Source organism: Amblyraja radiata, unplaced genomic scaffold (assembly GCF_010909765.2).
Source record: "Amblyraja radiata isolate CabotCenter1 unplaced genomic scaffold, sAmbRad1.1.pri S160, whole genome shotgun sequence".
NCBI classification, from domain to species: Eukaryota; Metazoa; Chordata; class Chondrichthyes; order Rajiformes; family Rajidae; genus Amblyraja; species Amblyraja radiata.
Window position 1 is genome coordinate 12,743 of NW_022630146.1, and position 6,604 is coordinate 19,346.

Genomic DNA, 6,604 nt, shown 5'->3' on the forward strand with positions numbered 1-6,604 from the left:
GAGGATCGCGAATCCGACTGGAAGGGAATACTCGTTTTATTCAATGGTACACAAAACATATTCACGTATAGATTATCTCCTAGTGGATACAAAACTAATCCCTTATACTATGAACCCTAAATATCACACCAATATGATTTCAGATCACTCCCCGCTGACTTTCGTTTTAAAATTAGAAGGAATGACTACGAACAAATCGTTCTGGAGGTTTAACTCGCAAATTTTAAACGACCCACAAGGGAGTAAATATCTAAAAAAACAGATGGATCTATTTTTTGAGACAAACAATACACCAGATATATCGCCCACTTTACTATGGGAATCCTTCAAAGCATTTATTAGAGGAGTCATTATCTCGTATCAAGCCTTTCAAAACAAAAAGAATAAGAATGAACAAAGACAATTAGAAGAACAAATCAGACAACTAGATATAGATAATGCTAAAGATCCAACTATGGATAAACATAATAAAATTTTAATACTGAAATTTAAGCTAAATAAATTATTGTCAGAGAAAGTTATAAGACTATTCCAAATTACAAAACAAGAACATTTCGAATTTGGGAATAAACCCCATAAACTTTTGGCATGCCAACTGAAAAATACGGGAAAAAGATCATGCAATTTTAAAGATTAAATCAGATAGAGGGGAATTATTAACATTACCGAATGATATCAATAAAAGATTTGCTCAATTTTACCAGAATTTATACACATCCAAAACGCTAATAGACAATAATAAAGTTTCAGAATTTTTGGACAATTCTAACCTTCCAAAACTAGAACTGAAGGAACAAGAGGAACTGGGAGCACAAATTACATCTAAGGAAATAGAAGACACAATAAACACACTTAAGAATGGAAAAACACCAGGACCAGACGGATTCAGTAATGAATTTTATAAATGTTTTTATGATATAGTTACACCACATCTACAGAAAATGTATACATACGCTTTTAAAAAACAAATCTTACCTGAAACACTAGCAGAATCAACGATCACATTAATACTTAAAAAAGATAAAGATATAGAAGAACCAGGCTCATATAGAGCTATTGCACTGTTAAATACGGATCAAAAAATATTAGCGAAAACACTAGCTAGAAGACTAAGTAAATATGTTAGTCAAATTAATAAACGAGGATCAAACGGGATTTATACCTAAGAGACATTCATTTAATAACCTGATACGCCTGCTTAACATAATGCATTCACACAAACCTCAAGAACAAGAGTTATCTATCATTTCATTGGACGCAGAAAAAGCGTTTGATCAAGTAGAATGAGATGATATGTTTAAAGTATTGCAAAATTTTCAAATGGGAGAGAACTTCATCGCATAGATAAAATTATTATATAACAAACCCACGGCTAGAATATTAACTAATAATATACTATCTACGAAATTCCAATTATCAAGGGGCAATAGACAAGGATGTTCATTATCACCGCTGTTATTCGTTCTGGTAATTGAACCTTTAGCTGAAAAGATCAGAACATACCCGGATATTTACGGTTATAATACAAAATATTCAAATAACATAATATCTTTATATGCGGACGATGTACTACTGTACATCACAAAACCCCAAATCAGTATACCAAACATATTAAATCTAATTGAGGACTTTGGATCTTTCTCAGGATACAGAATAAACTGGAACAAAAGTGAAATCATGTCGATAAAACCGAAAGACTCAACACATCTCTTGAAATTCCCCTTTAAAATAGCCACAGAAAAATTCAAATATTTGGGAATTGAAATTACTAGAAACTATCACGCTATGTTTAACGCCAATTATAGTCCCTTACTTAAGAAACTAAATAATCTAATCAAATTCTGGAAAACGCTCCCGATGTCTTTAATAGGTCGAATAAATGCCATAAAAATGATCTTTTTACCACAAATCCTATATTTATTCCAATCAATATCTTCCAAAAAAGTTTTTCAAAAAATTGGACTCAAACATTACAAATTTTGTATGGGATTATAAATCCCACAGAATACAAAGAACACACCTTAGTAAACCAAAAGAGATGGGTGGTCTAGCGCTCCCTAACTTTATGTACTATAATTGGGCAGTCGATTGGAATCATTAAAAATATGATTCACCTGCTGAACAACTCTGCCCAGCAGGTGGACTGGATTGTAATGGAGAGAGAGGACTGCTCTCCGTGTAATACAGGAGCGACTCTCCTCTCACCAATGAATCTGAATAACAAAAATTACTATAAAAATCCAATGATACATAGCACAATTAGAACTTGGAAACAAATAAAACAGAATCTAAAATTAAGAAATCTATCTCTTTTAATACCAATAGTCAACATCCCGTCGTTTAAACCTTCAATTATAGATAAATCATTTACACAATGGGAAAGAATGGGAATCAAAACGCTCGGCGACTTGTATGAATTTGGAAATTTATTATCATTTCAACAATTACAACTGAAATATAATTTGAGAAATAATCAATATTTTAAATATCTTCAATTGTGTGATTATCTGAAAAAATACATAAAAGACTATCATAACATGCCTCCAGACTTACTGGACGAAGCAATGAAGACAAAGGCCGAATCAGCAAACCTAATATCATACTTATACAACACTATTTTAAATATAGAAATACCTACAACTGATGGTATTAGAAGAGACTGGGAACAAGAACTAGCTATAAAAATTTCAAAAGAGAGCTGGGATAAACACTTACTATATGTGCATAAATGCTCGATCAACGTACGACATACTCTAACTCAATTCAAAACATTACATAGACTATACTATTCAAAAAACAAAATAAATAAACTTGTCCCCAACGTCTCATCCATTTGTGATAAATGTCAGTCTCATGAAGCTACCATAGCGCACTGTTTTGTTTTTTGTATAAAAATCCAAAAATTCTGGAACTAAATATTTGAAATCTTCACAAAATTATTTAAAATAAAACTCATACCAAAACCAGAATGGATTATTTTTGGAACAACGGAAGGTAGCCCTGAACTAAACGTGTTTCAAAATAATTTATTTAATTACGGGCTAATAATGGGGAAAAAAGCTTATACTCAAATTCTGGAAAAACGCTCCTATACCAACAATAAAAATGTGGATTTCAAACATGTTCGAAATTTACACCTGGAAGATATGAGACTCCTCCTAGCAGGCAAAGCAGACCACTTCCAAAAGACGTGGCCTGCATTTATGGACTTACAGTGGCTTGCAAAAGTATTCATACCCCTTGAACTTTTCCACATTTTGTCACGTTACAACCACAAATGTAAATGTATTTTATTGGGATTTTATGTGATAGACCAACACAAAGTGGTGCATAATTGTGAAGTGGAAGGAAAATGATACATGGTTTTCAAATTTTTTTACAAATAAAAAACTGAAAAGTGTGGCGTGCAAAAGTATTCAGCCCCCCTGAGTCAATACTTTGTAGAACCACCTTTCGCTGCAATAACAGCTGCAAGTCTTTTGGGGTATGTCTCTACCAGCTTTGCACATCTAGAGACTGAAATTTTTGCCCATTGTTCTTTGCAAAATAGCTCAAGCTCAGTCAGATTGGACGGAGAGCGTCTGTGAACAGCAATTTTCAAGTCTTGCCAGAGATTCTCAATTGGATTTAGGTCTGGACTTTGACTGGGCCATTCTAACACATGAATATGCTTTGATCTAAACCATTCCATTGTAGCTCTGGCTGTATGTTTAGGGTCGTTGTCCTGCTGGAAGGTGAACCTCTGCCCCAGTCTCAAGTCTTTTGCAGACTCTAACAGGTTTTCTTCCAAGATTGCCCTGTATTTGGCTCCATCCATCTTCCCATCAACTCTGACCAGCTTCCCTGTCCCTGCTGAAGAAAAGCATCCCCACAGCATGATGCTGCCACCACCATGTTTCACAGTGGGGATGGTGTGTTCAGGGTGATGTGCAGTGTTAGTTTTCCGCCACACATAGCGTTTTGCATTTAGGCCAAAAACTTCAATTTTGGTCTCATCTGACCAGAGCACCTTCCTCCACATGTTTGCTGTGTCCCCCACATGGCTTGTGGCAAACTGCAAACGGGACTTCTTATGGCGTTTTTTCAACAATGGCTTTCTTCTTGCCACTCTTCCATAAAGGCCCGATTTGTGGAGTGCACGACTAATAGTTGTCCTGTGGACAGATTCTCCCACCTGAGCTGTGGATCTCTGCAGCTCCTCCAGAGTTACCATGGGCCTCTTGGCTGCTTCTCTGATCAATGCTCTCCTTGCCCAGCCTGTCAGTTTAGGTGGACGGCCATGTCTTGGTAGGTTTGCAGTTGTCCCATACTATTTCCATTTTCGGATGATGGATTGAACAGTGCTCCGTGAGATGTTCAAAGCTTGGGATTTTTTTTATAACCTAACCCTGCTTTAAACTTCCCCACAACTTTATCCCTGACCTGTCTGGTGTGTTCCTTGGGCTTCATGATGCTGTTTGTCACTAATGTTCTCTAACAAACCTCTGAGGCCTTCACAGAACAGCTGTATTTATTCTGAGATTAGATTACACACAAGTGGACTATATTTACTAATTAGGTGACTTCTGAAGGCAATTGGTTGCACTGGATTTTATTTAGGGGTATCAGAGTAAAGGGGGGCTGAATACATTTGCACGCCACACTTTTCAGTTTTTTATTTGTAAAAAAATGTGAAAACCATGTATCATTTTCCTTCCACTTCACAATTATGCGCCACTTTGTGTTGGTCTATCACATAAAATCCCAATAAAATACATTTACGTTTATGGTGGTGTAGGTGTAGGTGAACAGAGGGATCTGGGAATAACTGTGCACAGTTCCCTGAAAGTGGAATCTCATGTAGATAGGGTGGTAAAGAAAGCTTTTGGTGTGCTGGCCTTTATAAATCAGAGCATTGAGTATAGAAGTTGGGATGTAATGTTAAAATTGTACAAGGCATTGGTGAGGCCAATTCTGGAGTATGGTGTACAATTTTGGTCGCCTAATTATAGGAAGGATGTCAACAAAATAGAGAGAGTACAGAGGAGATTTACTAGAATGTTGCCTGGGTTTCAGCAACTAAGTTACAGAGAAAGGTTGAACAAGTTAGGGCTGTATACTTTGGAGCACAGAAGGTTAAGGGGGGACTTGATAGAGGTTTTTAAAATGATGAGAGGGATAGACAGAGTTGACGTGGAAAAGCTTTTCCCACTGAGAGTAGGGAAGATTCAAACAAGGGGACATGACTTGAGAATTAAGGGACTGAAGTTTAGGGGTAACATGAGGGGGAACTTCTTTACTCAGAGAGTGGTAGCTGTGTGGAATGAGCTTCCAGTGAAGGTGGTGGAGGCAGGTTCGTTTTTATCATTTAAAAATAAATTGGATAGTTATATGGATGGGAAAGGAATGGAGGGTTATGGTCTGAGTGCAGGTATATGGGACTAGGGGAGATTATGTGTTCGGCACGGACTAGAAGGGTCGAGATGGCCTGTTTCCGTGCTGTAATTGTTATATGGTTATATGGTTATATATGGTTGTAACGTGACAAAATGTGGAAAAGTTCAAGGGGTATGAATACTTTTGCAAGCCACTGTATTACAAGCAAGTTCAAGTTCAAGTGAGTTTATTGTCATGTGTCCCTGTATAGGACAATGAAATTCTTGCTTTGCTTAAGCACACAGAAAATAGTAGGCATTTACTACAAAACAGATCAGTGTGTCTATATACCATGATATAAATATATACACACATGAATAAATAAACTGGTAAAGTGCAAATAACAGAAAGTGGTTGTTAATAATCAGAGTTTTGTCCGAGCCAGGTTTAATAGCCTGATGGCTGAGGGGAAGTAGCTATTCCTGAACCTGGTTGTTGCAGTCTTCAGGCCCCTGTACCTTCTACCTGAATGTAGCAGGGAGATGAGTGTGTGGCCAGGATGGTGTGGGTCTTTGATGATACTGCCAGCCTTTTTGAGGCAGCGACTGCGATAAATCCCCTCGATGGAAGGAAGGTCGGAGCCGATGATGGACTGGGCAGTGTTTACTACTTTTTGTAGTCTTTTCCTCTCCAGGGCGCTCAAATTGCCGAACCAAGCCACGATGCAACCGGTCAGCATGCTCTCGACTGTGCACCTGTTGAAGTTAGAGAGAGTCTTCCTTGACAATCCGACTCTCCGTAAACTTCTCAGGTAGTAGAGGCACTGATGAGCTTTTTTGATAATTGCGTTAGTGTTCTCGGACCCGGAAAGATCTTCAGAGATGTGCACGCCCAGGAATTTGAAGTTCTTGATCCTTTCAACCATCGACCCGTTGATATAAATGGGGCTGTGGGTCCCCCTCCTACTCCTTCCAAAGTCCACAATCAGTTCCTTGGTTTTGCTGGTGTTGAGGGCCAGGTTATTGCGCTGGCACCATATGGACAGTTGCTCGATCTCCCTTCTGTACTCTGACTCATCCCCATCAGTGATACGCCCCACAATAGTGGTGTCGTCAGCGAACTTGATGATGGAGTTCGCACTGTGGTTCGCTACGCAGTCATGGGTATAGAGTGACTACAGCAGGGGGCTGAGCACGCAGCATAAGGTGCAACAGTAATTTAAAAAATAAATGGTGCCAGGATCTGGTAA